General features: G+C 34.4%; 1 protein-coding gene and 1 long non-coding RNA gene across 2 annotated transcripts in view; both read right to left on the bottom strand.

Moving 5' to 3' along the window:
* Nucleotides 1-523: 523 nt before the first annotated feature.
* On the bottom strand, nucleotides 524-2,842 carry LOC143070556 (uncharacterized). Its single transcript, XR_012976579.1, has 2 exons — nucleotides 1,841-2,842; nucleotides 524-1,202 (listed from the first exon to the last, which is right to left on the bottom strand). It is a non-coding gene; the product is annotated as an uncharacterized LOC143070556 (long non-coding RNA).
* Nucleotides 2,843-17,323: 14,481 nt separating this feature from the next.
* LOC143070563 (uncharacterized) overlaps nucleotides 17,324-23,552 on the bottom strand; it is a 187,004-nt gene continuing 180,775 nt past the window's right edge. The window contains exon 10 of the transcript XR_012976586.1: nucleotides 17,324-17,440. The gene's annotated coding sequence lies outside the window, so the exon portion shown is untranslated. The remainder of the gene's footprint in view (nucleotides 17,441-23,552) is intronic.

Below are 23,552 nucleotides of genomic sequence, written 5' to 3'. Positions count from 1 at the left end.
TATTAGTATGGTATAGTTGTGTTTTTGAAGATACGAGTTCTATAGTTATAGTTTACCCTAGGAAACTTACATAATTATTTTATTACAAACAGTTATAATGGTTGTTTTCAATGTTTGGATATATCATTTTTTCCTGGGAAAGCATTATACAACAACACACAAGTTGTCGATTTCTCTTTGACAGTGATATTAATTTGGCTTCTTATTAGGGTGTATTTATTCAATTGGCTCGCTTTGCTAGTGTTTATGTTGATAGTTTAGACTAATGTGAGGGTTTTGATGGATGACATTACCAAATATCTTTCTACATTACGGATGACATGGATAACAAATGTGTAGATTGGAAAACACCGAGATGTCAGTATACATTTAGGAAACTGCCAGAGTATATACGACATTTTTTACCACAATTGGAACCTCAACATTGTCGTCATAACGATTGTAAGTGAGTGACGTAGTCTCAGGTTATAGTGAACACTTAAAGAACGTCAGAAGTCTATGGACGGGAAAATGATGGCACGTATCCGTCAATAATACGTTTTTAATCTAAAATCACACAATCTATACATCAAATACTTAATTCATGTCTTGAAGAGTTATGCTAAATCATTGCAAACACGATGGAATTATTTTCACAAGAAATTACAAAAGCTATAAATGAAGCAAATATAATACACAGCAACTATCAACAACCACTTCATTACAGGCTAAGCTTTTTTGACATATGAGTTTGAATGTTCCTTGGTATCTTTCGTCTCCCTTTTAACCGTCACAAAAACTTTACCACATAAATTGTGTGATGCAATATAACCATAGGCGGTGTCATCAGGTGTGAATTATTGAAAAATTTACCGATCTTATGTGCATCACACATTTTACAATTTTTATAAAAACAAAGAAGTAATAAATGCGTTGATTTTCTTACGCTACACATTACTGTCCTCGTTACTTTATTGAAGTATTAAGTACATCGTCTCATTAAGCAGAGTTTTATTTATAATAGTTCTTTGGTACACATATCATGTTGTATGCCCTAGAAAATATATCATTGTGAAAAAACTGTAACGATTCCAGATTTGTTTTTACCAAGAATGACATCATCATTTTAGCAGACAGTGGATATTCCAATATGTACTAAAAGTGCGTCACTACAAGTTGACACGGTTTTGTCTTCAAAGGAATTAACAGTCATGCAAAACCATCTTAAAAACATAAAAAAAGAAATTTTCAAGGTTCTTGAATTTCACCTTTACATATATTGATGATGACCAGTAACTTCATAATAACCCACGTATCAGTGCGTCCTTGTATCATGTTTACAATATAATATTAAGGGTGTAATTATCACCGGACGGTCTGCTCCATATCTACTTCATCCTTTGGGTGTTGTTAATATGCTGACTGCGTATCAAAGCAGAATACACAAAATCTGCTTCAACTGAGAAAGAACGACTGAAATCGACACTTTATAAGTTTCAAATTCACCTTCGCGAATTAGTTGCATGATACGATATGTATGTATCTCGACTCTCTTCAGATATGTTTTCGATGTCTTAGATGATCAAAGTCGTATAATATGTAATTATAGTGATTGAATGTTATACCCAATACAAATTGCTTGACTGATTACGGATTCACATGGTGAGTGAATGATGCAGATCCTGTGACTTTGATATTGTCAAAGTTACCGGCCTCATTTCTTTTAGAGTTTATGCTATTCCTTCAGTTAGTCTCATCTTAATTTTTATTGATAATATATGAAAAAATAATGTTCAAAGAAATACATTGTGTCATGGGAGCTGCTTTCAATAGCTTATGTAAATAAAATCATCATAGATACCAGAATTCAAATTTGCGCCAGGCACACGTTTCGTCTACAGGAGACTCGTCAGAGACGCTCGAATAAGAAATGTTAAAAAGTAAATATAAAGTACAAAGTTGAAGAGCTTTAAGAACCAAAAAATCTTCAAAGTTTTGCCAAATACAGCTTAGATAATCTATTGTTTAAAGTAAAAAAAGCCTTTGTTTTTCAAACATTCAAAGCTTTGTGAACAGTTTTAAATTATGACCATATCAATGATAATTCATGTCAACACAGATGTGCTGACTACTGGGCTGATTATACCCTCGGTAGAATGAAAACTCCACCAGCAGTGGCATCGACCAAGTGGTTGTAATATAATACATTCATCATAAAGACCAGTATAGGTATTTAAAATAGAGGCGAAAGATACAAAAGGGATATCAAATATATACAGTCGAAATAAAATTGACAAAGTAATTGAAAAATACGATAAACGACAAAAAGACAAAACATTTCACACAAAATTTAAACACAAAAACTAAGGAGTGAGCAACATGAGCCCAATCAAAAACTGAAAATTATCTAAGGTGCTAAACAAGAGTATAAAGACCATTATCCACATGGAGCACTGGTTGTGTTATTCAACCTACCCCACTCTTACGGAAATGTTAACAAAAATCTTCTACGGCAATACTTTTTTCACCACTATGTGGCACTGTGAAGCTGAATAGCTAAAGTTTATTTGACAAAAAATTCAGGGTGTGCTTCGGCTTATTTTGTTTTAAAATAAGTTCCAACGTTTGGGTAGGACACCTTACCCCTAACTTACGGAAATGTTAATGAAAATTGTTTTACGGCAACACTTTTTTCGCCACTAGGTGCAATGGGAAGCGGAATAGTTAAGATTTACTTTACAATAATTCAAGGGTGTGCTTCGGCTTAGTTTTTTTTTTAAATTAAGTCCAAAGTTGGGGTCAGACACCTTACCCCACCCTTACGGAAATGTTAATAAAAAATGTTCTACGGCAAAACTCTTTTCGAAACTAGGTGCAATGGGAAGCTGAATAGCTAAAGTGTACTTGACAATAAATTCAGGGTGTGCGTCGCCTTAGTTTTTTTTTTTAATTAAGTCCAAATTTGGGGTCGGACACCCTACCCTCCCTTACGGAAATGTTACAAAAAAAATGTTTTATGGCACTTTTTTCGCCAGCAGGTGCAATGGGAAGCTGAATCGCTAAGGTTTACATGACAAAAAATCCAGGGTGTGCGTCGGCTTAATTTTTTTTTATATTAGGTCCAAAGTTTGGATTGGACACCCTACCCCACCCGAACGGAAAGGTTCATACAATTGTTCTACGGCAATACTAGTTTCGCCACTATGTGAAATATGAAGCTGAATGACTAAAGTTTACTTGAAAAAAAAAATGTGCTTCGGCTTATTTTTTTTTATACCTTAGGTCCAAATTCGTGTCGGACATCTCTCCCCACCATTACGGAAATATCAATAAAAAATATTGAACGGCAATACTTTTTTCGCCACTTGGTGCAATGGGAAGCTGGATAGCTAGGTTTACGTGACAATAAATCAAGGGTGTGCTTCGGCTTAGTTTATTTTTTTAATAAAGTTCTTACGGAAATGTAAATAAAAAAGTTCTACGGCAATACTTTTTGTTTGCCAGTAGGTGCAATGGGAACCTGAATAGCTACAGTTTACTTGACAATAAATTCGGGTGTGCTTCGGCTTTTTTTCTTTTTAAATTAGTCCAAAGTTGGGGTCGGACACCCTACCTCACCCTTACAATACTTTTTTCGCTACTAGGTGCAATGGGAAGCTGAATAGCTAAGGTTTACTTGACAATAAATTCAGGGTGTGCTTCGGCTTAGTTTGTTTTTATTAAGGTCCTAATTTGGGGTTGGACACCCTACCCTTCCCTTACGGAATGTTAATAAAAAATGTTCTATGGCAATACTTTTTTCGCCAGTAGGTGTAATAGGAAGCTGAATAGCTAAGGTTTACTTGTCATTTATTCAAGGGGTGGGCTTCGGCTTATTCTTTTTTTTAAATCAGGTCCAAAGTTGGGGTCGGACACCCTACCCCACCCTTACAGAAATGTCAATAAAAAATGTTTTACGGCAATAATTTTTTCGCCACTAACTGATTCGGATAGCTGAATAGCTAAAGTTTACTTGACAAAAAATCCAGGGTGTGCTTTGGCCTCTTTTTTTATAAATTGGGTCCAAAGTTGGGGTCTGACACCTCTCCCCACCATTACGGAAATGTCAATAAAAAATATTTTACGGAAATACTTTTTTCGCCATTTGGTGCAATGGGATGATGGATAGCTAAGGTTTACTTGACAATAAATCAAGGGTGTGATTCGGCTTAGATTTTTCTTTAATTAAGTCCAAAGTTGGGGTCGGAGACCTTACCCTACCCTTACGGAAATGTAAATAAAAAATGTTTTACGGCAATACTTTTTTCGCCACTAGGTGCAATTGGAAGTTGAATAGCTAAAGTTTACTGGACAAAAACTCCAGGGTGTGCTTGGGCTTATTTTCTTTTTAAACTAAGTCCAAAGTTGGGGTCGGACACCCTACTCCATCCTTCCGGAAATGTTAATGAAAGATGTTCTAGGGCAATACTTTTTTCGTCACATTGTGCAATGGGAAGCTGAATAGCTAAGGTTTACTTGACACTAAATCCAAGGTGTGCTTATTTTTATGAGATAAAGCCTTTTTTTTCGAAAGGATTGTTAATATATGTGTTTGTCTTTTGTTTGCTTCTTGGTTTTTTTTTGTAGTGTCATTGTTGGTTCCTTTTAGACTTATGAGTTTGAATTTTCATTTTGTATCTTATTCCTCTCTGTTTCGTTTCTGATAAATTGATTTTGTTTTATTGTTTTATCTTTCAAGTTTGTAAACCGCCGTGCATCGTTTAAATGACTTACCTCAAATTTTTAACCTATAATCATGTTGTCGACGATATAAGTATCTGTAGATATTAACTGTTAAATTTTAACTACTTTTTCAAGCATATCATTTACTTTGAGTAATTTACACTTTTCGGCTAAAAGATACTATATGTGACAATATTAAGAAGCCGTTATGTGCATCGTTAATTTACAGTATCAAACTACAGAAGGTCATATTTCTACATAATTGTAAATATAAATTGTTGAGGATTTTATTTATCAACCCATCTTTTCTGAATGCACGATCATAGTCGGAAAAGCCGGTCAGAACATAAATAGGTACAAAATAACTAAACACTCTTTGCAAATCGCCTTTGTCTGTGTGGTTTTTTTTCAGTATTTGAGTTGCTTCTTTGAAGCTTTTAGTTTACCACCCGCTGTAAGTATGGAAAATACAATCTGTTCGTTTTTCCAGTTTTTATCAGATTGACAGTGGATTAAAAGATACACTACAGGTATAGTCTAAATGTCTACATCATGACAGATTTGCACTACAAATCAAAGACGTATTGCACATTCTTTTTGATTATTATAATAGTGCTTTTCAACTGGAACATAATGATTAGAATTTCGACTTTTTTCTTATTCAAATGGGCGTTTCAGCATTAAACGAATGATTTTTATGTTACTGTATTCCTGACATGTCATGTTGTCATTTAAGTGGTATATTTAACATTGCCATATAAGCCAAGTCAGGAAAATGGAAGGTGGTTCGTTTCTGTGTGTTTTGCATTGCCGTTCTTTTTTTATTGTACTTCAGTGTTTCTATTGTTTCGTTGTATTCCTCTTATAGTTGATGTGTCCCTCGGTTTTCGTTTGTAACCCTGATTTGTTTTCTATCAATCGATTAATGACCTTCCAACAGCGGTATACTACTCTTGCCTTTATTTTTACATAGATATTCAAATGCTATACTCGTGAACTGGATTGTTGAAATTGCATGTAAGCAACACTTGTAAACCGATTTTAATCTAGAACTGAAAATCTGAATCTTTTTAATTGACCAGATATAACAGGCTGCGCAATATAAAACTAAGTCATGGTAATTTTTCCAGCCATATTTAGACTCCTCTACTTCGGTGAATTCAGTACTTTTTTCAGATTTTTCGCTTAAAGTAAATTAAGATCGTTCAATTAATTTTTACCAATTGTTAAATAAATCGTATGTTATTGTACTAGACAACAAAATACTGAGTTGAATAGCACACAATTGCGTTGAATGAAAAGCTACTTATTAGAATTGCATTTTCTGGATGACTTATGTCGTAACAGCACTGAGTTAACAAACAAATAAAAATGTGAAAGATAACTTTAATTTATAAGAAGGCTTGACGTGTTTACGTTCAAGATGTTCAGATGATATTAAAATCAAACTGACCGTTCAGAAAATATTGGTAAGTCATGAATATTTTTTAGGTGTTTATGAGAGTACAAAATCTGCTTAATAAATATTCGTTAATTTTGTTGACACATTCTGTTAGAAATCAATCTTGAATTGCACAATACATCGATTTATTATACACGTTTAGTATTTTTTACCAATTGATTAGAATACTGAACCTGTAGAACCAATAATTAGTGGCAGCAAAATTGGTGTATAATTGTTAGGGTTTGTGTTCGTTCAAATTAGAAGAAACACTTAATATTTATATGCGTAACAAGGGATTTATTTAGTATATTACTTCATCAGAAACATTCAGAACCCAAAAAATAAAGTTTAAGTGTAAACACGTCCCGCGGTGTTTGGCCTAATGTTTAGAAAAGAATTACCAAATTTATAAAACGTTAAATTTTCATCACTGAATTAGAACGAAGGTTTCATATTAAAATTTGAACAGATTACATGATGTAATAAAGGTTTATTATGCTAGTCAAAAGCAATGACTACCGAGTTGATGATACACACAGGGACTACCATATTAGTATGGTATAGTTGAGGTTTTGAAGATAAGAGTTCTATAGTTATAGTTTACCCTAGGAAACTTACATAATTATTGTATTACAAACAGTAATATAATGGTTGTTTTCTATGTTTGGATATATTATTTTTTCCCGGGAAAGCATTATACTGTTACGGGACGGGGGGTGTCCAATAAGTAAAGGTATTTGCATACAAGGTTATATATACTAGTAAATTCTAGTATAGAACTGTCATCTCTGGTGTCGAGTTACAGACTAAGTTATACACGTTAATCGTTTGTCAACATCGTAGTAAACGTAGTAAAACATCTAGGTCAATTATAGTTTGGTCCATTTATCTAACGGGGATGCAAAGGTACATGTATTAGGGCCGCAGTCTATCTGAAGACTGTTGTGCACTTGCTTTTATATCTCTGTCCCACCAACGTCTCGTGCTCCTATGGAGATGGTTGGCAAATTACGTTATGCTGATTGGATGCTGATCTCAGGTCATTAGGTCACTGACGTCAATAAACATAGTGATGCAAATGGCGGTGATCGGAATGTTGACATTCTGTCGAGTCGGGAAATGGACAAACGGGACTTATCTAAGCTTACTCTTAGCATGTATGGGCCCCGGTTACAATATATATGCCTAACGCTAATAAAATAACAAGGTAATAAAGCGGGAACGTGTGAAATAAGGGTAAACAGAAGATGGGAACAGTCATTCAGTCAGTGGACCCCCCGTGGTCAAACAATGAAGACGAACTCTATACTATTATTACCAGAGACCTTACTAACAATAAATAAGTATACACAATGTTCATCAAATGTCTTTGTATACGCGTTGGCTACCAGTAAACGACGAACGCGAAAATAGAATAGAGTGTTTACTGAGTAGCGAGAAACAGTCGTATGTACAAACCTACAGCTTCTACCCTAAACCGTAACACTACCTCCAACCCAGGATAAGAGTTCGTCCTCGAACTTAAAAATAATAGGACACCTACCTAATAAATACCTACTTATCAACCTACTAAAAAAATAATACCAGATCTTCTTTGTGTGGTTGCTGGCTCTGTCGACATGGTAAATTAATCACAATAATCATCATTAGTGTCAATCTCTGGTACTGAGATCAAACATTTGTACTATAATTCTGGTGTCAATAATATGGTGTTAAACATGGTATAATGTTGTATCTCTGGAATTGAGATACTTGCAACTCTGGATATTAGAATATATCTGGTTTCAATGTAAAGTGTTTGCTCTACTTGGTGTAAACTTCATGGTATAGTTGGTTCAAATGAATAAGTGGCTAAATAAATGGTACTTTAAATTGTACATGTCACCCGTCACAAAGACACGTCAGCGAATCACAACAATACCATATGAAAATATTCCACAGAACTTCCATCCGTCACACAGACACGTCGATGAGTCACCTGGAACACTGGCAAACTGAAATTGGTAACATAAATACTGCCTGGTATTCCACAGACATTCCACCCGTCACTTAGACACGTCGGTGAGTCACCGCGACAATACCAAATAAAAATATTCCACAGACCTTCCATCCGTCACACAGACACGTCGATGAGTCACCGTGAACACTGGTAAACTAATATAGGTAAAACAAATACTGTAGGATATTCCACAGACATTCCACTCGTCACATAGACACGTCGGTGAGTCACCGGGACAATACCAAATAAAAATATTCCACAGACCTTCCATCCGTCACACAGACACGTCGATGAGTCACTGGGAACACTGGTAAAACAAAATATATAACAAAATACTGCATGGTATTCCACAGAAATTCCACCCGTCGCTTAGACACGTCGGTGAGTCACCAGGACAATACCAAATAAATACATTCCATTGCCATCTCATCCGTCACTCAGACACGTCGATGAGTCAAGCAGAATATTTCTGTATACTAGTAAATAATACTGTAGTCAATAAAAGGTCCAACCATACAACTCTGTTTAACATACAATGGTCTATTAAAAGGTTATTTATTGGTAACATGAATGCATCAATTACACCACCTCAGCAGTTTCAACTGATAGAACAATAAATATTTAACGAGGTGCAACTCCTCATAAAAATACTGAAATATTTAACGAACTCATTTTCCGGTATCAAAAATTACTACTAGTATTACTGGTACAAAACTCACTTTCAGGTATCGAAAATGACTATTACTGATAAAAATCTCATTTTCATAACAAATATATATATTAAAAAAAACATGTTCACATGCTAACATTCATGGTATCTGAATGTAACAAACATTAACGATTAAGTTCTCTTAGGACAGTCTCTAATGGCGTGTGCCTTCTCATTACAGAAATAACAGAACTGGTTTGCCTTGGCATTTATACAAACAGACGTTTCAGATTTTGGTTGCTGTCTAAACTTTTTCTCTCTAGCCCTAAAAGTTTCACATTTCAGAGCACAGTACAACGCTCCGTCAATGGTTTCTACATTGCTTTGTACAATAGCCAATTCTAAATCATGATCATTTAGTGCTTTTCTAAATGCCCTATAAGTTAAATAGTCTCTGGTATCGAGACTCGAGGATGGGTAAGCCATTCTGACTAGCCTTTTTATATTATCCGCCAGTTCCTGCAATGGTTGACCTGGTTTTCTAACACAAACATCAATGTGTGACATATATACATCTGTCAGGTTTTCAGGAGCAAACCTTTTGGTTAACAGTTTAACTAAATAACAATATGTTGGGATATTATCTATCTCAATATCAGCTAAAGTCGACAAAGCAGCACCATTCATACATGTAATAAGCTTTAAAATGTTTATATCCTCAGATCAATTATTTAATTTTGCAACAGCCTCAAAATGTAACTTGTACTGAAGCCAGTTAGTGGTCCCATCATAATTTGATGGTTTTGTATACCCAATAGTCTCGATGCATACTGGTTCTCGGTTAGACAACTGGTTTGATTCACTACTCCCGCATACTTTATTGGTAACATTAGAACTTGTATTCTCACATGAACAATCATTGGTAACTTTTGGTATCTAATCTAAAACACTCATACACAAATTTGCCACCTGGTCTTCTATTTTCGATATACTACTTAAAAGTGATTCAGAAAGATTTTCAAGCTTTTCTACTTTTTCATTATTTATCTTTAACTGTGTTTCAAATTTATTAAAACGGTCCCCTATGGTATTCAAATTTCTACTGAACTGGTTCACTATATTTGTATAGACCTCAACCTTCTTATTCATGGTATTTACTACATCATCTGGGCTTGATGCACAAGATTTATCACTAACTGGGGTAGATGCACGACTGTCAGGAACAAAATTTTCTGATGGCTAACGCAACTACTCATGTTAATTGTTTAAATTAAATCTGTTGTACAAGTAAGTCAAAAAAGTTCATAAATAAAAAATACTGGTTCAAGTCTCTACTCTCGAGGTGTGGTTTTATGCGTATCCCACCGCCGGACACCAAATGTTACGGAACGGGGGGTGTCCATTAGGTAAAGGTATGTACATACAAGGTTATATATACCCTGGTTTTCTATACTCTTGGTAAATTCTAGTATAGAACTGTCAACTCTGGTGTCGAGTTACAGACTAAGTTATACACGTTAATCGTTTGTCAACATCGTAGTAAACGTAGTAAAACATCTAGGTCAATTATGGTTTGGTCCATTTATCCAACGGGGATGCAAAAGTACATGTATTGCATCGACTGCTGCACTTTTGGTTTGCTTTGCCTTTGGTCAGTTTCCTTGGTATCAGGAGTGACTGCCTAGCTGGTAGCGGGTCGCAGGCTATCTGAAGACTGTTGTGCACTTGCTTTTATATCTCTGTCCCACCAACGTATCGTGCTCCTATGGAGATGGTGGGCAAATTACGTTATGCTGATTGGCTGCTGATCTCAGGTCATTAGGTCACTGACGTCAATAAACATAGTGATGCAAATGGCGGCGATCGGAATGCTAACATTCTGTCGAGTCGGGAAATGGACAAACGGGACTTATCTAAGCTTACTCTTATCATGTATGGGCCCCGGTTACAATATATATGCCTAACGCTAATAAAATAACAAGGTAATAAAGCGGGAACGTGTGAAATAAAGGTAAACAGAAGATGGGAACAGTCATTCAGTCAGGGAACCCACCGTGGTCAAACAATGAAGACGAACTCTATACTATTATTCCCAGAGACCTTACTAACAATATATAAGTATACACAATGTTCATCAAATGTCTTTGTATACGCGTTGGCTACCAGTAAACGACGAACGCGAAAATAGAATAGAGTGTTTACTGAGTGGCCTGAAACAGTCGCATGTACAAACCTACAGCTTATACCCTCAACCGTAACAATACAACAACACACAAGTTGTCGATGTCTCTTTGACAGTTATATTAATTTGGCTTCTTATTAGGGTGTATTTATTCAATTGGCTCTTTAACCAAACTTCACAGAATCAATTAGTTCAGGATTTTTTTGAAATCATAGATGTCAAATGAAGCCAATAATCTTTGACCCTCGACTATTTACCTAACAGGAAATTCATATGCAGAACAACAAAAGAGAGAATCATCCCCCCTTTTCCCAAATTACTTTTAGAATCAAATGCATAGTTTTATCTTTTTTTATAAGAATGAGTTCTTTTTCATAAAACGAAGTTAGACCATACATTTTAAAACTACTCATGGTTTATTTATCTGCTTCAAAACGCGATTTTATATCTTCATCATTATATTTTTGGTCGGACAAATAGCGAAAAACCGTCAAAATGTTATTTGTCCGCTATTTGAATAGCCACTGCCTATAAATGATGGTATTTTGTGTTGTTAATTTTTGGATTATTTGGTGTTGTTAATTTTTGGTAAGATATTATGTTTATGGATGTGTAGCCCCAAAAAGAATTACATGCACTCCAAGTGAAGTGACTGAAGTCTGGTATTGTTCCTCTGGTTGGTACATGTATGTCCGTATTTTTAATTTAAGCAAGCACCTGTTCATAATGATTTTCGCCGAACAACTTTATAGCATACTGAGCATGCTCCCTCAGACCCTAAAACCACAATTCCTGCTTCTTTGAATTTGAAATACGAGGGAAGTTTTAATGTTGGTATTGTCATGTAAAAAGTAAATGGATGTTATATATGATAGATGTCTGAGTAATATATGATTCAATTAGTTCCTCGAACAGGCCACGCATCATTGATCATCTCTTTGAAAGTTAATTTAGACATGTTTTGCATTTAATTTGCTATTATTGATGTCATAGGGCATCATTATCACTTGATTTGCCAGACGTTCACCGCAAACTATAAAAGGCTTTGAAGGTTTGCCGGAAGTTCATCACAAAAATTGTCAAAAGTTCACTGCAAACTATATAAGGCTTTGACAGTTTGCCGGAAATTCACCACATAAATTGTCAGAAGTTTGCCACAAACTATAAGAGGCTTCCAAAGTTCGCCAGAGGTTCACCAGAATCTATATAAGGCTATATAACTTTGGGGCAGACAAGCCGTAACCTTCATTTTCATGATAAAAAGTAATGGTGAAGTTGCCGCAAACTATTTGCAGCAACTTTACCGCAGTGTTTGCGGCACATCTGCCGGAACGGTTCGCCAGAAGGCTGATTTTTCAGTAAGGGTGCGTGCACGCATATATTTTAGCCTCATAAAGAGAATATACTCAGAGAAATAGTACCTACTGAAAGTTTAAAAGGGTCGGAAGGTATCTTCTGACAGATTGAAGTGTCAGAAAAATACTGATGGGCATGTCAATAGCATTAACAACTTCTGATAGGTATTTTTTTCCTATACTAGCCCACCCACCAAATATGAACTGAAACTCTTCATCTGACAGGTCTTAGTTTTTTAATTCTAATAGGGCAATTTCTCAACATGTCTTTTTTAATACCTAGGAAATAAATCTCCTTATCCCCCCATCTATCAGATATTAACTGGAATGGCCCAATAATAAGTATATTTATATAAGTAAAATACGGAAAAATGGATTTTTTTCACAAAATTTACTTCTGGATACTATGTTATGATCATAAACAACCTTCTGTCCAAGTGTGGTAGAAATCCTGGATAGTTTAAGAAAGTTATTAAATTTCAAAAACTTTAACCACAGAGTGAATATTTGTGGACGCTGATGCCGCTGCCACTGCCGACTACTACGGAATGTAGAATAGCTATCAATCTAATTAAAATATTGATCTCTGATTACGTTATACTACATATGAGATCTAACAACGACCAATATGTAGTTTGACTTCTGACGATTTCACACGTGACTTTTTAAACCAATTAGAATTCCCCTTAAAAAATCTTTGAAGTCCATTCGATGCATAAATGTATATATGGCTTACCGATTTCATGACGATATGTCCTGAGAATACCGAAAGATAAAACCGCAGTTAAATGACGACAGCTTGTTACTCTTTTCAGAAACAGTGTCGATTGGTAAGCATTTTGTAAACATTGGCATCGAATTAACATCACAAAATAACATTCAATTGAGATGTTTTTCGAAGCAGGTAGCTTAAAGAGACATGATGATTTTAATTTGTTCCGCTCAGCCCCCCCCCCCCCCCCCCCGACCCCCCCCCTTTCCGATAAAACGAACCAAACTTTCAACCACAGGGGTTTGTTACAATTTACAGGGTTTACTATCCACACAAACCCGAAAAAAACAACAAGGTTCCATACTACAAAGGATAGGCAGGGATTCAGTTTGGAGGAAATTGCTTTAAGAGGGGTGCCATTTTTTAAAGGTGTTTATATTTGTTTTTTCTTAAAAAATTTCAAATTCAAATATTTCGAAAAGTTTCAAAAAGAAATCTCATATGCACAAATAGATTTTTAAGAACTATGACCAAATTTATATCAAGCCAAATTCAGACAGTATCAACTGTTCAGGGTTTGCTCAGCGAGGCATTTTATTATAGTATAGAATTAAGATGGACAAAAACAGTTCAATTGATGCATATGTTTTGTGGTGGAGATTAGAGTTTCATTAGATAAGGGTAAATTATATTTCTTTGCAATGTAAAAGTAAAATGCTTCCCAGAGCGCAACCTAATAGGAAATTGGAACCTACGAAAGTATTTGATTCCCCCGTGGAGCAATTACTCCAAAACACTATCCCAGCTTTTCCTTAGTAGTATGGAACCTTGTAGTACAATTTCGGAGATATCCATTCACTTAAACACAAGTAATTGTCTGGAAACTAGAAAAATGCTGTTTTTGGCCCTTAATTCCTGCATCAAATAGCCAATACCCCCAAACTCAATCCAATCCTTCCTTTTGTGATATGGAACCCTGTGATACAATGTCAGAGAGATCCATACACTTACACACAAGTTATTATCAAGAAACTACAAAAACGAATGTTTTTACCCCTTTTTGGCCCTTAATTCACAAACTGTTGGCACACACTTTAGAAATCTGTTATGGTTAATTATTATTTCAAAGTTTTATGCCATATTTTCTAAAGTATGTTAACACTAATGAAATCTATACGCAATCCTTGTAGTATAATTGGCAATTACACCCATCTTTGCTGAGAAATCGAGGGTCGAATCATCGACAAGGAGAATAAAGAGTGTTAAATGCTTTTTGATGTTGTAAGCAGTATGTTACTTCGAAAAATACATTTAGAGTTTAATACAGTCTGGTTTCATATGAAGCCATTTAAGAACTTTGAGCTTTCTATGATATTATTTTATTGTTTACTCCAAATATAATATGATTTAATATAGTTTTATATATATATCTGTTGGTAGTAGTTCTTTTATTATTTCTGTTTAATATTAATAAAAACTTATATAGACTGGAGGGTTAAGAGTTGCTGTTTCATAATTGCAATTTGCATACACCCCATATTTCCTTTTTTCATATGTTCATGTGATTTTACTTACAAAACTTTTAAGGTTGTACATAACACTACAGAGAGATAACTCTGTAAAAATCGATTAATGATTTAATCATTTGTATATATATATGTTCCAGACCATATGAGTATTTGGACCAAATGCGTACCGTCCAGTCTGTATGCATACTTTTAAAAATGGTCTAGACTGTTCTCTTACGGTCTGCCAGGTTATAAGACTTTTATTTGATGCCTTGACATTACAGATCAGCATAACTGAAATCTTATTATTAATATAAAAAGTTCAATTGTAATTGGAATACAAACTTTTAAAATGTTTTAAACTATTTAAAAGTTAATATCCTGTATGTCAGGGAAGAAACTGGACATAAAGTATATAGAAATCTGTTAAAAAAACAATAAAGAATAATTTTATGATAAAAAAAGTGTTGAAAAATAAGCAAAGGATGAAAAAGGTTTCTTTGTTACTGTAAGAAAAGCAACTGGGGATATAGGGTTGCTGATATTTTTGGTAAGGATGCAAATTTGTACAAACTATTATTTGGCATATTGAACTCGTGTTATGTTATGAGTGCAATAGAACTTTTGACATACGCAATTGAAAATGTACTTTGAAAAACATACGGAATTGCATTGCAAGCTGCAGGAAAACAAACAAGAGATGCAAATGCAAAGGAACAGACATGAACAAAACATGTAAATGTAAGAAATCTGATGTTTATTGTGCCAGCAAGTATCACCGGTGGCGAGAGTGCTAAAATAAGATCCTTGTGCCAGCAAGTATCACCGGTGGCGAGAGTGCTAACATAGGATTGAAACAGCCAGTTAAATACAGAATTAGTCAATTTCAGTTGATGTAATGTTTTCCACTTTATTCATCTAATTGTAATAATATTAAATTGTAATACTCAATAAAAGTTTTTTGATAATTTTGTGTCTAAAATAAACCAATGTGTTTCAAATACATGTATGGTCAAGCTCGTACTAGACCGTATGAGTATACTCGTACTGGACCATACACGTACAATCCAAATACTTATATGGTCTGGAACATATAAACATAGGTACTTTCTCCCTGTAATGATGTATGAATGTACAGCCTCGGTCAAACCTTACCGGATAGCTCGAACGGACGCCTAACGGATAGAAATAAAAGTTGTCTGTTGACAAAATTGTTATCCGTTGGGAGTCCGTTGGTGTACTGACAAAATAAAACAGACGCTTAACGAATGCATAACGGGCATGCAACTGAGATGCAACGTACGAGAAAAGGAAACGTAACGGACAGAACAGATTTCGAACGTACATCCAACGGACGAGTACCGCATAAAACAGACACCCAACAGAAGCGTTCCGGATAAAACGGATGAACAAGATATATTAAAGGCGACAATAATAATACATGTAAATCGCATAAATATTCAAAATGTTTCTGTGGAACTGGTTTTGGTTTGTTCTTCAAAATGCTGCCAAAGGGCAGTGTCTGGCCTGAATAAGAGCTGGTTGATTGTGAAGACGTGCCTTTACTCTAAGATCGATTATGAATAATAAGAATTCATGAACCTTTAGAAATCAAATTGGCATTTCTGAACCGAAATTTTCCATTGGCATTTATCCGTTTCAGATCCGTTCATCATCCGTTTTATCCATTATACGTCCGGTAGAAGTCCGTTTCACATTCGTTTAACATCCATTTTATCCATTAGATGTCCGTTAGAAGTCCGTTTTTGAATTGATCTACCAGACCTCCAACGGATGTATAACGAACACGTAACGGATACAAAACGGGAACGAAACGGACGAGTACCGTACAAAACGGACGCTTACCGGACCTATAGCGGACATTTAATTCTAATTCTAAACATGCTCAAAATTTTCCACCGGTCAGAACGGACGTCGACGGATAAAACGTACGCCTAACGGAGATGCAACAGATATGGACGGACGTCTAACGGATAAGAACGGACGTCTAACGGACATGAACGGATTGAAAAAAGTAATCCATTAGGCATCCGTTCGAGCTATCCGTTAAGGTGTGACCGAGGCTTACAAAATGTATAACAATGATTATTTTTCAGATCATTTTATTGGATGGACCTATTCTTCAGTGTAGTAAATACTCATGTACAATTAGGAAATTGGTTATGTCTGGCCATGTAACTGTTCTTTTGTACAGCTTGACTGATATATATGAAATCGTGTAATTACAAATGACTTAAAAAAAATAATTAAATGTTTGGGAACTTTCTTTAGATAATACTGGAAAGTATTATATATATATATATATATATATATATACCATGTATACATGAACTTTGCTCATTGTTGAAGGTTGTATTGTGACCTATAATTGGTAATTCTGTGTCATTTTGGTCTCTTGTGGAGATTCGTCTCATTGGCAATTATACCACATCTTTTTATATAACATACCTTGATTCTATTGAAGACTAAAACATACCAGCAGCAATATAACATTTTTATTGTATTCCATACATCAGGACTATGATGATTCAGCATCATTCAGCAGCAGTACATGATGTAAATTAACTCATTCAAAATAATCAATTACAATTGCAAACTGATTATAAAGAAGCAGTTTGACAACTGAATAACCATCTTGAGAATGATTAAGGGTCGAGATTATTTCCATGTTTTCAGCACATCAAACTAATCATAATTTATCACAGAATTCTGATAAACAAAAAAAGAAAGAAAATTTATTTATTTCAATAAATCATTAATTAAAATTACAGTTGATATTGTGATACATGTACATAATTTGTGATTGCCTATTCTGTTCTTTTCCTGCCTCTTGGAGACTCTAGCTTTCTTTTCTTTATGAGTAAATTTCCTTCAAAATAGAATAGGATCATTTCACATAGAAACATATTAGGTGAAGGTATCTTGTGACCTGAGTAAATAAAAAAAACGATATGTATTTTATTGAAATATGGTTTGAATTGCACATATGGTAGCACTTAGAAGACCAAATCGGCAGGAGCTCATTGTTTCTATGTCTCCTAGCAATACAACACACAGTAGAAAACAAAACATTTGAGTGAAACTTTGCTGAAACCAAATATACAACATCCCAATACAAAGAAAATTCATATTTGAGTTAACTTTAATTGTAAATGGCCGTATATCTAAGCAATTGTTCAATCCCATAAAAGAAATACATGTATTTTATTAAGCACTTGGAAACCACTTTTTTTTTAACAAATTCTGTCTATTTTTAAAATCTTTGACCTTGAAATCAAAAAAGTTGTTGGGAATTCTTAAGGATTATATTATCACATGGATATCATGGTGATTTTTTTATTTATAGTACAATGTATTAACATGTATATGCAAAATAATGTAGGAATTCATATATATTCTAGTGTTTTATATTGTCATCATGTGTAATGAATGTGTTGGCTTTATAGCTTAATTTAAGGTATAGGCTTCGCTTGTTGTTAAATTTAAAGGTTGTATGGTGGCCTATAGCTATTCTATCTCTCATCTACATTTGTGAGGCATTTATATAGTAGATAGTTGTCCTATTGGAAAACATTCCACACTTATAGCTTTTTTTATACTATCAAAACTAAAGCTTGTACATACAAGATTTTGTATAAAGTGAGACCTAACATCCACGTATTCCAACATCAATCCGAATTCCGATAGCAAACAATCTTATTCGGAAGACTCCATATGCATACTATAAGTAATTCATTGTAAATATTACAAAATATTGATCACATGATGCTAGTATAACTAGACTTGCAATTGCTGTACATCAGTTCGACACTAATTTAGTGTTTCGGCGGTTTTTGTGTTATATGCTAATGATAAATGTATAACATTTATGAAAGGGTTTAAGCATTGTATGCCCGCCATCATCAGGGATTTACCTATATCAATTTATTTTAATTTTGTCGTTGTCAATAAATCAGAATATTTTTTTGCTTTTTATAAGCTATTATTAGTTTGCTTGAACATATTTCGTTGCAAACTGCATCCTGTTTTAGTATATCCCAATGTTTACTAATGCATTGTTTTAATTTATGAATGCATGGATTAAATTTCGTTGCCAATACTGAAGGAATTTCCTTTGTGTTTTCTTTGGCCTTTTTCTGATTAATTCAGATCAATTACATGATAATGCCTCAGTTATGTAATTTTCGATTTTAATCTCCTTTTATCCTCTCTTTATTATGTTCAATCTGAACTGTAACAAAATATCTTGTAATGTATCTGATAATTTCGCCCTTGATAACCCCTGCAAACACATGTCTACTGTGACATCTTTTACGCTCAAGATAAAGGAAGACATTTGTCAGTTTAAAGTGTGTTTTCACATCCAAAATATTTTTACTGTAAAATCTTGTTCCTTTGAAAATATTAACATCAAGAAATATTATTTCTTTAGATGAGAATTCTAGTGTGAATTTCAGGAACGGATGATGATTATTTGCTAACTCTAACAAATTCTTTATTTCCTTCCAATCGCCATGATATTATATGTTATTCAGGTCTCAGACAGGGTATATACTGTGACATTCCCGGCTTAGAGTTTATATCCCCTGAGCCGAAGGCGAAGGTGATATAAGCCCTTAGCCGGGAATGTCACAGTATATACCCTTTCTGAGACCTGAATTACACATATATTACGGATTACCCCTGACTTAATGTTATTTTCCAGTGCAGGTATTTGTTGACAACACATATATATTGAAAAACCCAACCTGATATGTTCGGCATACGTGAAGGATTTTCTAATTTGTTGTGAACATAATTTTATCGTGTATGTAATAATTTATAATAACACTTTTAACATCAAATTAAAGTATTAAAAGTGTTAATTGCGTGATTTTGTATCAAAAATGTATTATTGAGTGAAGCACGTCATTATTTTCCCTCTGTGAACCTCTGACAGTCTGATAGCTTATGACTACGTCACATAGTAACCGGTGTTATGATGACGTTTTTGAGGTTCCAATTGGGAATAAAAACGTCGTATATACCCCGGCAGTTTCCTGAATATATACTGACATCTCTGTGTTGTTATCCAATCAGAAACCTCGACACATTTGTAATCCGTAATATATAAATATAATACCATCACGATACCTTCCATAGAAAAATATATTTTTTCTATGTTCAAACTTAGAAAGAATTTTTTTCATAATTTTATACATGAGTATATCACAGATTTCCGTGCTGGGCACTGCTCCTATCGCGGCTCCTATTGTTTGCTTATAAAGCTGTCTATTAAAATCGAAAATGTTGTTCTCTAAAATTGATCTGAGGAGATAGATTAAATCATCCGTAGGTAGGGATTTGATTTTGTAATCTGATTTATTAAACTGATCATACGAAATTCTAACTGCCGATAATAATTCATCAACCGGGCAATTAGTGCGCATTGAAACTACATCAAAACTACACAGCCAGCTAACTGCATTAGACTTAACTCTTTCAAACTTGTATATTAGATCAGATATATACGTATGTTGTTTTTGTACCATAGGTACTAACAAATAATCGATATAGCGTCCACTAAATTCTGTGACAGTACCAACCTGAGATATTATTGGCCGACATGGCGGCATTATGTATCAATGTTAAACCCATATTTATTGATTTTTTACTAATTCCGATTCATTTAATCGGTGTATGTTAGGCAGGATATGCATATACCAAGGCCCATAATCAATTTCATTACCATTATTAAGGTAATTAAATGTGGAGTAATCTATAACACCTTTGGTGTACATGCCTTTGACATATGTATTGAAATTACATCTAAGTGCTTTTTTGTCAAAGTTTTCAAATTTGGTGTAATGTTGTGTATTTTTAAAATTGACGATCGCCTTTAAGAAGGTAATTGATCGTATCTAAAATAACAAAATTGCTACTTTTATAATGATTAATGATTCATCATTTAACAGAGAAGAAATACCGGACATCTGTAATAGATTTAGATTGTTTCGAAATTTTAGAATTTGCATTGAAGATAGTTCGTGCTTTGTATTGAACAGGTAATTTTCAAGGGTGTTGCAGGTTAAAGGTGGCGTGTGTCCAGATTTAACTCTGAAGTGATTAATTTCATCCAAGTTACCTTGATATAAGTAACGACATCTCATTTTTCTGGCTAATTCATCAAAATCATGTTATAAGTCCTGCTTTGCCCTTTTGACTGACGGTGAAGAAATGAGTTTCAAACCTCTAGATAAAACCAAATACTCGCCATCAGTTAATTTTCTATGCGAAAGATTAACAACCTTTTTCTAGCTTGTGATAGCATAACTGTTAGCTTACTTTGCTGCATTGCAGCTTTGTTTTTATGCCTTCGTTTATGTTTATTTCTTTTAGCATATTTCTTATAATGTCTAGCAATATCTGTGAAGACAGAGACTAGTATCTGAGAGACTATTATCAATTCAATATCAACAGAACGAAATTGTAGGAGGCGTGGTGTATCAGCCTCAACGGATTTTCATTGGCTCGTTTACTTCTGTATTTATGTTTAGAGTAACACTTACTTCAATATAAACCTTTAATGGAAAATATAAATTTCCAAAATTACATTATAAACAAAAACAATAAATATTATTGTTTTTCTTCACTAGGTATCAAGTGCCAAACACTAGTTATTTCAAATAAACCAATAAAATATTTATTGTTTATTCCAAATTCTGAACACTTGTAAATGCAAAAATAGCTTTCTATTAATGTGTTCTTATCATCAAATGTTTCGTTGGAAAAAGCTTCCTGTGTGCTTTACATTTCCTAAGATTGTTACAGTAACGCCAATTATGTGAATCAGACGGGATTGACCAAAGGTGCCGAACTTCCTTAATTAATTTACAGAGAAGTTAATAACAAATGTTCTGCGGTAACTTTTGTCAACACTAGGTTTAAATTAAAGCTTGGTAGCTGTGGTCTACTTAAGAAAAACAAACACGGGGTGTTCTATGGTTTAGTTTTTTTTTATAAAGTTGGCCCAAAGATTGTGTGGAACACCGTACCACACTTCCTTACAGACATGTTAATAAAAAAATGTTCTACGGCAATACTTTTGTCCTAACTAGGTGCAAATAAAGGCCGGGTAACTGTCTACTTGCGAAAAAACACAGGGTGTTCTTTGGCTTAGTTTGTTTCATTTTTAAAGAAAGTCCAAAGTTGAAGTCGGACATCCTACCCCACTACATTACAGAACAGTTAATAAAAAATGTTCTACATCAAACTTTGTGTCCGTTATATGCGCAAATGAAAGTTGGGTAGCTAAGGTCTACTTGACAAAAACACAGTGTGTTCTACGTTTATTGAATTTGAAATAGATCCAAAGATTGAGTCGGGCAGTCTTCTTCACTACCCTACAGAAAAGTTAATAAAAAATGGTCTACGACAATACTTTTGGCTGCACAAAGTGCAAACGGAAGGTGGGTAACAGAGGTATACTGGAGAAAAAATTCACGGTGTTTTTTCCCAAAAGTTTAAACGTAGGTCTAAATTTGGGGTCAGACACCCAACCCCACTACATAACAGAAAAGTTAATAAAAAAAAATGTTGTACAACAAAGCTTTTGTCCGCACTAGGTGCAAAGAAAGGCTTGGTATCTGTGGTCTACTTGAGAAAAAATTAAAACACAGAGTATTCTTCGGCTTTGTTATTTTTTTTAAAGTAGGTGCAAATGGAGGGTCGGACACCCTACCCCATTACATTACAGAAAAGTTAATAAAAAATGTTGAACGACAAAACTTTTATCAGCACAAGGAGAAAAGGGAAGCTGGGTAGCTTATGTTTACTTGAGAAATAATCCAGGGTGTTCTCCGGTCTAGCTTATGTTTTTTTATAGTAAATCTAAAGTTAGGGTCGGACATCGTACCACACTACACTACAAAATGAATAAAAAATGTTCTACGGCAATACTTTTGTCCGCACTAGGTGCAAAGATTGTCCGTGTAATTGTGGTTTACCTGAGAAAAAAACACAGGGTATTCTTCGGCTTTGTTATTTTTCTTTAAAGAAAGTCCAAATTTGGGGTCGGACACCCTACCCCACTGCCTTACATTAAAGTTAATAACAAATGTTGTACGACAAAAATTTTGTCAGCACAAGGTGCAAAGGGAAGCTGGGTAGCTTATTTCTACTTGAGAAATAATCCAGGGTGTTCTTCGGCTTAGTTTATAATTTTTATAGTAGGTCTTAAGTTGGAGTCGGACACCGTACCTGACTACATTGCAGAAAAGTAAATAAAAAAATTATTCAATGGCAATACTTTTGTCCGCACAAGGTTTAAAGAAAAGCTAGGAAGTTGTAGTCTTCTTGAGAAAAAAACAAATTGTGTTCTCCGGCTTAGTTTATTTTTTTTTATAGTAGGTCTAAAGTTGGAGTCGAACACCGTACCAAATTACCTTACAGAAAAGTTAATAGAAAATATTCTACGGCAATACTTTTGTCCGCACTAGGTGCAAAGATTGTCCGGGTAGCTGTAGTTTACTTGAGAAAAAACACAGGGTGTTCTTCGGCTTAGTTATTTTTCTTTTAAAAAAGTCCAAATTTAGGATCGGACACCCTACCCCACTACCTTACGCAAAAGTTAATAACAAATGGTGTACGACAACAATTTTGTCAGCACAAGGAGCAAAGGGAAGCTGGGTAGCTTATTTCTACTTGAGAAATAATCCATGGTGTTTTTCGGCTTAGTTATTTTTTTTAAATTAGGTTAAAATTTAGCGTCGGACACGCTACCCCATTACATTACAGAAAAGTTAATAAAAAAAGTTGAACGACAAAACGATTGTCAGCACAAGGTAAAAAGGGAAGCTGGGTAGCTTATGTTTTCTTGAGAAATAATCCACGTTGTTCTCCGGCTTCGTTTATTTTTTTTTAAAGTAGGACTAAAGTTGGGGTCGGACATCCTACCACACTTCATTGCAGAAAAGTTAATAAAAATTTGTTCAATGGCAATA

The sequence above is a fragment of the Mytilus galloprovincialis genome, chromosome 1 (genome assembly GCF_965363235.1).
Source record: "Mytilus galloprovincialis chromosome 1, xbMytGall1.hap1.1, whole genome shotgun sequence".
Taxonomy (NCBI): domain Eukaryota; kingdom Metazoa; phylum Mollusca; class Bivalvia; order Mytilida; family Mytilidae; genus Mytilus; species Mytilus galloprovincialis.
The sequence above is the reverse complement of the archived record's forward strand: the minus strand, read 5'-3'. Positions and strand labels throughout refer to the sequence as shown.